Source organism: Chiloscyllium punctatum, chromosome 30 (assembly GCF_047496795.1).
Source record: "Chiloscyllium punctatum isolate Juve2018m chromosome 30, sChiPun1.3, whole genome shotgun sequence".
Lineage (NCBI taxonomy): Eukaryota > Metazoa > Chordata > Chondrichthyes > Orectolobiformes > Hemiscylliidae > Chiloscyllium > Chiloscyllium punctatum.
In genome coordinates this window covers 43,207,328-43,218,087 of record NC_092768.1, presented here as the reverse complement: position 1 = coordinate 43,218,087, position 10,760 = coordinate 43,207,328, and positions in this window count along the sequence as shown.

Below are 10,760 nucleotides of genomic sequence, written 5' to 3'. Positions count from 1 at the left end.
ATGGGTCAGACCCGGCCAACTGCCCTGTCAACCACGGTGTTGGGAACTCCTCGTCTGAGGAAGAAGGTGGACATTTCTGAGGCCATCTTGTTGAAGTTGGCATCATTCAAACAGATGCAGTGGAGACAAAGTCACTCAGAGAATAGAACAGTCTTTCCAGGAAGCAGGATGTGAGGATGTCCAGTCAAGGGACCTGTGGGACTCGGTAGGTTTGCAGTGGGTATTGTCACCAGGCTCTCCCAGAAATGGAAACAGGTGTTAAGGAAGGGAAGGGTGGAGTCAGAGATGGACCAAGTGAAGGTGAGAGCAGGGTGGAAACTGAAAGGGAAATTGATAAACTTGATAAACCAATTCCGGACAAGAGAGAGAAGCAGCATTGGTGATATCATTGACACACCAGAGAAACAGTTGTGATGGAGGCCAGAACAAGAGTGGAACAAGGAATGTTCCAAGAGGCAGGCATGTGGATATGTCTGGTACGCATACCTTTGACCTGAAGAAAGAGTTGAAAGAAATTTTAAGGATGGGCTTGGCCAGGAGGAGGGTGGTGATGGATGGAGATGGTTCAGACCATTTTACCAGGAAGATGGAGAGAGCGCTGAGACCATCCTGATTGGGGGTGGACGTGTAAAAGGGGATGATACATCCAAAGTGAAGAGGAGGTGGCCAGAGCCCATGAACTGGAAATTCTGAAACTGACATAAAGCAGAGGAATGGCAGCTGTAAGGGGGAAAGGACTGGACAAGGGCAGATCACAAAACAAAGTTGAGGAAGGATAAGATGGTTCCTGTGCAGCTGGAGCAGTGAGTCTGCCCAGGCAGCCCAGTGTGGGGATTTTGGGAAGGAGGTAGAAGTAAGATGTGTGGAGTTAGGAGACTATGAGCTTGGATACACTGAGGGTGAGATTCTTGGATGAGATGAGGTTGGTGACCATTGTGGACACAATGCACTGTTGTGCCAATGGTAGGGTCATGGGTCAGGGGGAAATAGGAGGAGAGAAGCTGGTGCTCATCCTGTGCAATGGAGAGATCAGTACATCAGGCAACAACCACAGGTCTGAGCCAGCATGAGGCGCTGCTGTTGAACAGAGGTTGGGAATGTGTATATGACAATGTATGACACTGAGTGTGGATCTCAGGAAATGATGAGAACAGCTGTCAGGGGACCGTTGAACAGCACAGAGATACCTGTGATGCTGGATGGATTCAACACAAAGGATGGAAGTGGAGTTGGAATCCACGTGGGGGGATGTCTGAGCCGGAGGCAGTCTCTGAGAAATATGATGTGATTGTGGATAGGGGTTTTCACAAATACCTTGTCAAACACCAGGAGTGACAGCAAAATTAACGGTGGTGAACACGAAATAAGAAAGATTGGAATGAAAATCCTGTCAGAGACAGGAGCAGCACTTCTTCAAATTGGCCGTACCCAGAAGAGACGTGGCAGAGAGTTAAACAGTTAACAAAAAAAAACTGAATTAACTGTGTGCGGATGCTGGAAATCCAACAAAAACAGAAATTGCTGGAAAAACTCAGCAGGTCTGACAGCATCTTTTGAGATAAATGTTGTGGGGGATGGAGATGGGTAAACAATAGGTGGAAATAGTCTAAAGAGAGAGTTATACAGTTAGACAAACAAAGGTGTGGTTAGTCTGGGAACATTAATAGCTGCTACTGGGACGATTTGCATCTGACAAAGGGTTATGTCCAATAGCAGCCGATGTGATAACAAGGCCTGGTATGTGGGGGTGGGGAAAAGTGACATTTAGCTTGGATCCATTTATGGATCTGAGACATTTTCAGTCTCTCAGAACCCGGTCCCACCCTCCCAGACACTTAAAACCTGTCACAATAATTCCCCTCCCCACCCTGAAGTGATTGCCTTGTGTCTGTCATTCCTGAACTTGTAGGTTTCCTGGGCTCCACTGCAGGACATTCCCGGAGCCTCATTGCGGGATAACAGGATTCTCCTGTTCCAGTGTGAACATGAACATCATTGTCCATCCTTCTATATCACAGCAAACACAGAATTACAGCTCATTGTTCACACCCAGTTCATTCAGAATTGAGATGAAGTTTTTTTTCCTGGGAATGTGTTTCCACAGATTGATCAGTGGAGCCTGGATCCATAGGTTTGGGATCTGATTCTTCAAGTGAGACCTACTCCAGTCATTCTTCTGTCCAATCTCAGAAATGTGAGCAGTGTCACCGTCAGAGGGATCTTCACGGATGGTTCCTCCCTCACACTTTCTCATCCTCACTGTCTTCAGTTAACCGATGGGGAGGTGATGGCATGGTATTGTCACTGCACAGTTAGTCCAGAGACCCAGCTCATGACCCGGAGACCCAGGTTCAAATCCTGCTTTGCCACGTCGTGGAATTTGAATTCAATAAAAATGAGGAATTAAGAGTCTGCCGATGACTATGAATTCATTGTGTATTTTTGGGGAAAAAAACCATCTGATTAACTAATGTCCCTGAGAGAAGGAAACTGCAATTCTGGTCTGCATGTGACTCCAATCTCACAGACAGCTTAATCCCATCACCTCAGTCTCTTGTCACCAAAACCAATTTGGAACACAATTCCCCAAAATACCCTGGATACCAAGACATTTGTATCAGTTTCCTGTGTGGGGCCTTGGCAAAGGCCTTGTTGAAATCTGTATAAATGACATCAAGTGCCTGACCCTTATCCAAACGGTGGGTGACCTTCTTGGAAAATTCAAAACAATTCGTTAGGCATGACCTCCATTTGGCAAAGCCATGCTGATAACCCTCATCAATCCTTGCCTCCCTAAATGGAGATTAGCTTCTTCCTTGGCCATTTTCTCCAGCAGTTTCCTTGCCACTGATGTTAGACTCACTTGTCTATAGTTCCATAGTCTATTCATACCATCCTACATTTGGACAGTGGAACCACATTAGCTGTCCTCCAGTTCTCTGGCCCCTCCCCTGTGGACAGAGATTATTGAAATATTTGAACCAAGGCCCCTGTAATTGCCGCCCTTGCCTCCATGAGCAAATTTCACTCCATGAGGTATCACTTTATTCATGGGTTTATTGTGCGGTACTGTAGAAGAGGCTTTTGGACATTCCTGTGCATCACAACAACAACACTGCCCACATTAACCCCCTCTGTCATCTCTCCCAAATCTCTCGTTATTACACATGATTTCCTTTTTACAAGCATAATCTCTGCTTCCTCTGCACCACTCCCTCTCCCTATCCCAAGTCTAAGGAAGACTGAAACTGATGGCCATTGCATCTAAACTTTCCACATTCACTTCTCTCTGTCTTATTGAATGCATCTCATCCAGTTTAGAAGTCTTAGCCATTTTAAGTGCAGACAACCTACCATTAATTCATCAATTTGAACCCTTTCAAGTCCCTGATCCAGTTCTTTCACCATGGCCTTGGCAGCACCTTCTTTTGTAAAGACCAACACAACCCATTCATTTAGCACCTCAGCCTTCCCACGTTCTTCACATGTGTAAATCCCCTTTTTGTTTCCAAATTGTTCTTCCTTCTGATTTTCTTATTTATATACCCAGAAGATTTATGGAATACCTGCTTAGTTGGCTACCTTTTTCATACTTCTGTTATGCTTCTCGCATTCACTTTGTTACCTTGTTCTGAAAGATTCAAAGCAGTTCCCAATTGTATGTTGTATTTGCATCAGTCATAAATACACTTCCTTATTTGTCAGTATTTTGACAGCTTTTGCCAACCAGGAAGCTGTATTTCATTTTGCCCTACTTTTACTACTGAAAAAACACACTTGACTGTGCCTGAAATGCCCCCTCTTCATTCAACTGTGATTTTCCTACCAATCTTTGACTCCAGTTTGTCTTTATAGATACATTGCTACCCCCATTAAACTGTCATTCCCACAATTGTTCTTATGAACATCAGAATATGAGTACACCAACTCGGTCTGCTCAGTTGTTCAGTATGATCATGTCTGATTGAACAATACAATACATTTTACTCACCTCATCCCCAAAACCATGTATGTCATTAGAAACCATATTTATCAATCTGTGATCTGAACAAACTCAGGCTGAGCATCCTCCAAGTATGATTCACAGCCCCTCATAAAAAAAACTCCTCACATTGGACCTTAATCACATCTACCTTATTTGTCCCCACTTGTGACATTCAGTTCTGGTTTCCCCATCAGGGCAAACACACTACAGTACATCTCTTAGCTCTCTTTTATCAAGTTTGGTTTTCCAAACCTCGAGCAAATTTGACAAACACTTTGTCATTTAGAAATTCAAACTGATTTTATCATAAATATGTAGTAGAGAAAATGTTAGATTTCAAAGTCTAATCAGCTTCTGTTTCTCGGTTTTATTCTCACTCTCTTCTAAAACAACCACGTGATATTTGCAATCTTCCAGTCAAAGGGAATAGAAAATTAAGGTATTCATGAATGCTTCAAATATTTCAACATCCAACTCCTTCAATACTTTGAAATGAAGAATATCAAGCATTGAGGTTTATCGGTTTTCAGCCTCATTAATTTCTGCTGTACAATCTTATTACTAATGTTACTTCCCTCGAACTCCATTCTCCTTGGTGACTTAGATTTCTACTTCTTGGAGACTGATGGCACCTTCCTCAGTGAAGACAAACATAAGGTATTCCTTTAGCTTCTCTTCTATTTCTTTATTCTCCATTTTAAAGTCTCTTGACTCTACTTTTAGTGGACCCACGTTTGTGTTGGGCAAGCATTCCCTTTTATATATGACAAAGGCTTTTAGCATCGGTTTGTGTGTCTTATTCTGCCTGAGTGCAGTGAATTGTTTTCTCCTGTTGCGAAACAGTATTTGCGTCTTATTTGTTGTACTCTCCAAACCTTCCAATACTCAGAATTACTGTTATTTCTGGCAATTTAATAGGCCTTTGTTTTTTCTGACTCCTGAACTTCTTTTAACAGACTGGTTGATGCAGTTTTTCTTTACTACACATTGACAGAATGCATACTGGCTGCAAGTTGTGTGATAGTCATTTAATAACTGTCCATTGCTTATGTAGAGTCATGCCGTTTATTGTATTTTTCAACTGCACCAAAACTAATTTGGACCTCAGGTCTTCATAATTCGCCTTACGTGAAAATTAACACCCTTGCTAGAATGTTACCATGATTTTAAAGATTCTATAACATTCTGTCGTTTTAACATCACTCATTCCTGAAGTTTTTTTAAAAAAATAATAACAAGATTATTAATTAACCATTTCTTCTTCCAAAATACTAGATCCAGAATAACACATCCTCTCATTGACCCTCCAACATTGTGTTTGAGAAAACCACCCGATAAAGACTCCACAATCTCGTTCTTCACAGCTTCGGCGTTCAACTGTGTTGTGTTTTCTCATTATATATGCGGATAGAAGTCACCCATGGCAACTTCGATGTCCATGTGACAGAACACTCTCATGTCCTGATGAAAGTCATGCCACACACCCCCACCGTTATTTGGTGGCCTCTAAATGAATCTAACGAACGTCTGCTGCCCTCTGCTATCTTTTAGCCACGTCTGAAAAGATTCCACACACCACTCCTGATCCGAGTTGTTCCCTTGGTAATCCATTCATGGCATCCCGGAATATTGTTCTAACACAACCTCCTTTTACAACTCGTCATCTATTCCGAATCTTCGAATTTCCTTGACGATTCAGTTCCCAGTTCTGCTAAGCATGTGACCTTTGTTTGTGTAATAGCAATTAGCTCATAGTGAGCTCTATTCGAACGTTTTGCTTGATTGAAGCTGAAAAATGTGTTGCTGGAAAAGCGCAACAGGTCAGGCAGCATCCAAGGAGCAGGAGAATCGACGTTTCGGGCATAAGCCTGAAGAAGGGCTTATGCCTAAACGTCGATTCTTCTGCTCCTTGGATGCTGCCTGACCTGCTGCGCTTTTCCAGCAACACATTTTTCAGCTCTGATCTCCAGCATCTGCAGTCCTCACTTTCTCCGTTTTGTTTGATTGCCTTGCTGTGAATGTTCCATCCATTCGGGGGAATGCTGTTAACTTTATCTTTTTGACACCATTTCACTTTCAGACCATGCACGATGTTCAGCTCTCTGTCCTGCCTTCTCGTCTTCCTTGCCTTTGTTCTGCTTCCTGTTATCAAAATTACTTCCTTCCAATTAGGTTTGCATTCCCTAATGAGCTGGTTTAAACCACACTAACAACTCTAGGAAATCTCGCTGTGGGGATATCAGCTCCGACACTGTTAAAGGTGTAATCCGCCCAGCAGGTGCTCGCGGAACATTTGCACTTCATTGTTCTTTACACTACCGCTATTCAAGTATAATTTGGTTCCAAATTTTATTAATTAAAAACCACCATCTCCCTTCCCACACTCCCTATCCAACGAAGAGAAGTTACACAGCAATGGCTAGTTCAGCTACCCAGAAATCCCCGCGGTTGAGAACTTCCCCTATACAGGCCACAACAGGGAAGTACGCAGACGCAGTAACTCCCTCACTCTGGAGCATGCGCATTGTGACAGAGGGCTGGGTGATGCTGTTTTTCCCACGTGCTGGTGGTGAGGATGTGGGAACGAGAAGGGAACCTTGGAGCCGGAGGGTGGATGGGGAATGGTTCAAAACATTTATTAAAGGCTGCAAACCTCGATTAAAGTCCTGCCTCCGACCGAAGGAAGGGCAGGAAAAAGGAGCAAACCCTGAATGGTCAATGTCAGGGTAGCACAGGGTAGCTCAGTGGTTAGCGCTGCTGCATTACAGCTCCAGGGACGGAGGTTCGATTCCACACTCGGGGCCATTGTCTGTGTAGAGTTTCTCTGTGGGTTTCCTACCACAGACAGAAGATGTGCAGATTAGCTGAATTAGCCATACTTTAAATTGCCCACGGTGTTCAGGCTAGGTGGGTTGGCCGTGGGGAATGCCAGGTTACAGGGTAGGGAATGGCTCTGGATGGGATGCTCTTTGAAGGATCTGTGTGGACTAAATGGAATCCTATGAGTTTGAAAAGCCAGCAAAAGCTGACAGCCTCTGGGAATATTCAAGTTTCCAAAGAATCAGGTTGCTCCAGTTAAGATTTTATTTCTTACCTTTTTTTGTTGTATTTGAATAAAATGTCTGCATGCTTCATTTATGGTTGGCTGTTGGTGTGTAGTCCTTTCCCGATTACACTGAAAAATACCTGGGTAAGTATATTTTGCTAATTGTTCCCAAGGACTTGAACAATTGGGGCATTGAGTTGATTGCTTTTGCCATCTTTAAATATTGTTAATAGATTTTGATGGCTTGCTAACAGTGACCTGTTTGAATTGTTTACTTTGGGGACTGAGTGTCCACCTTTTGAAACCGGAGTATGTACCTCATCTTCTGTATTATTGAGGTGTATCTGCCCCATGTGGTGATTTGTTTGGAAGGAAATATTGAGTTGCCCTTTACACTTTGTAAAGCAGTCTTGAATCTCTCTACTTTTGAGTTGTCTGGGCTTGAATCTTTGCAAGGACCTGTTTGGGCAAAATTGTCTGTCTTGGCTTAGGTGTTGCCACCATACCTTGCTTTTTGGCCAGTGTTTCAGCCCTGTTATTTCAGTTGTTATGATTGTATTTCTGGCTTTCTTTTTTAATGACTAGTTTTCTTGAACAATAGCAGGCTACGCCATCTAAGATGGACAGATTTTTATTGAGCAAAAGTATCAATATTTTAGTATATAGATTTAGGCCATAGGCCAGCCATGTTTAACTGAACGATGGAACAGCCTCGAGGGGCTGAATGGCCTCTCCCTGTCCTCAGTTTATATGAGCTGCAGATTTGGAAATATTGCATTTGATCCTTGCCTCCAAATCACTGATGTATACTGTGAACAGCTGGAAGCTAAGTACAGATCTTTGTGTTATCCCATGAAGCACAACCTGCCAACATGAGAATGACCTGTATCTCTGGTTCTGTCTGTTTGCCAATCATTAATCTGTGCCAGTCCAATCCAATTCTGTACATTTAATCTTTCTAACTAGGTTGCTCAGTGGACTTCATCAAACATATTCTAAAAATTAAGTTTATCACATCATTGGCTCTCTTCTTAAAATTCTGTTTTAAGGAAGCTCCAACAATTTTGTCCAACACAATTTCTCTTTTGCAAATCCACACTGACTGCCCAAACCAATCTTCAACACCTAGGTGTGTATTTATCCCATCCTCCACAATAGATTTATATGATGTGGAGGTGCCGGTGTTGGACTGGGGCGAACAAAGTCCGAAATTAGACAACACCAGTTGATAGTCCAACAGGGTTAATTGAAATCACAAGCTTTTAAAGTGTAGCCCCTTTGTCAGGTGAAGTGAGTGAGAAAAACACAGAACACAGTTTATCGGCAGAGAGATCAAGGGCAGAGAAATCAGATCATCTAAAAGGTGTGAGTCAGGTGTTACACAATAAGCCTCTGCAGGTGATGAAGAGTATTATACAGTGTGAGTAAAGTGTCAACAGCTGAATAACAACTGAAAGGATAACCTCAAATCAGTTTAAGTGAGGCAGAGAGATAATTACAAAAAAATGAAAATAAAGTGGTGTTGGACACAACCCAAATGACTGGAGTAACAGGGAACACAAACGGAAGCTACTGGAAAAGCACAGCAGGCCCGGCAGTATCTGGGAAGAAAAACCAGAGGAAGGATCACCGGACCCAAAACGTTAACTCTGAATCTTTTTCACAGATGCCACTAGACCCACTAAGCAAACCCCCTCCTGGTTTACAATATCCGTAGTTCTTTTGGTTTTTGTTTGACTGGAATAATATGATCGGCATAAGAATCGCAGGTCTAACAAAAGTAATAAATCTAAAACTATATGATGTAATTAAGATAGATCATAATTTATCATGGTGATTGTGTCAAAATAGGACAGAAAGAAAGGTTTTACAGATACAGAACTGTGGTGGGGTCACATGTAAATGACATGAACCCAAGATCATGGTTGAGGTCATCTTCATGGGTATTGAACTTGACTATCAGTTTTTGCTCATTGATTCGGTAGATTTGTAGCATTTTTTCCTGTTACTATGTCGGCCTGACATGTTTGTAATTCCTTATTTTCTCTCTGGCTCCCTTCTTAAATAATAGTGACATTCACTTAATTCCAATCAGTGAGAACAGATCGTAAAAATGCATCAATTATCTCTACAGCCATCTCCTTCAATATATTGGGATGAAGACTCAGGTCCGAGGGATTTATCCATTTCCAGCTGCATTAATATCTCCAGTATAACCATATCATCTCTCAAATTTCTGGAGATCTCTGGTATCTTCCTTATCACTGTATACTAGCGATAAGATTCACGACAGAAATTTGCCAAAGATCCTGAGACAGCACCTTCTGAACCCATTACCGCTTCCTTCCAAAAGGACAAGAGCAACAGATACATTCCAAGCAACAGATACTTAGCATCACCACCACCTACAATTTCCCCACTAAGCCATTCACCATTCTGTGTTGGAACTATATCACCGTTACTTTATTGTTGCTGAATCAAAATCCTGTAATTCCCTCTTCAATGGCATAATGGCTGTAACTAGAGCAGATGGACTGCTGATGTTCAAGAAGGCAGCTCACAGCTATCTTTTCAAGGGTAGCTAAGGACAGGCAGTAAATTCTAGTCCAGCCAGTCTCACTCTCATCCATCAGTGAATTGAAATAAAATATTGTCCTTCACTGCATTATGCATAATTAGTTTACCCAGTGCATATGCAGATTGAAGTCACCCAGCTGTATTGCCCATGTTAGAACATAATGTCATCTCCTGATTAATACCACACTCCACACCATTACTACTGTTGGTGGCAAATAAACAAATCCAGCTGATATTGCTGCCCCTTCCTGTTTCTTAGCTCCACCCAAACAGCTTACACACACTTACTCTGCTGATCTGAAACCCTCCCTCATTACTGTATGATCCCATCTATTATTATCAGCACAACACCACTTCCTTTTCCTTCTATCCATCTTTAAATACTGCATTCCCAGTCCTGGTTACCATGCAGCCATTGTTTCAGCAGCAACATTAGATCACACCCACGATCTTTATTTGTGCCTTTAGATTGATTATATTGCTGTGAAAGCAGTGTGCTTTTCGGTCAAGTGCCTTTAACTCTGGATTTTTGACATCATTCCATTTTCAAACCTTAATCAGTGCTCTACTTTGTTCTCCTACCTGCTATTCTCCCAAGAATCTTCTTGATATCCTTTTACCAACTTCACTGCTTTCTAATTTGGGTTACCCTTCAAGTTTCCTTTCCCTGACAAGGTGGTTTAAACCCACCCCTTATCAGCAGGAACAAATCTCTGAGAGAATATTGGGTCAGGTCCCATGAAGCATTCACCCATCCAGCTTGACCAGGTTCCACGTACCACAGAACCAGACTGAATTCCTCAGAAATCTGAAACAAAGACTGAAATATCAACCCTCGATGATATTTTTGCATCATTGTTAGCCATGGGTGAGGTGCTGGAAGATTGGAGGGTAGGTATTCACTAGTGTCGACATAACCTCCAAAGCTGAAAACTTAGACTTTTGTTCACCATCAATATTCCGTTCCATTTCTGTTGAAAGGTAATCAACACCATTAGTAAATGTTGTTTTTCTTGCTCCACAGATCCTGTTGACTTCAGCTGAACATATCCAATATTTTCTATATTTGTTTCAGTTTCTAATGTCGGGGTGGAATGACCAAATGATTCACTTGACACCCAGGAGTTCACTGCCAGCACCAAAGAGTTTATT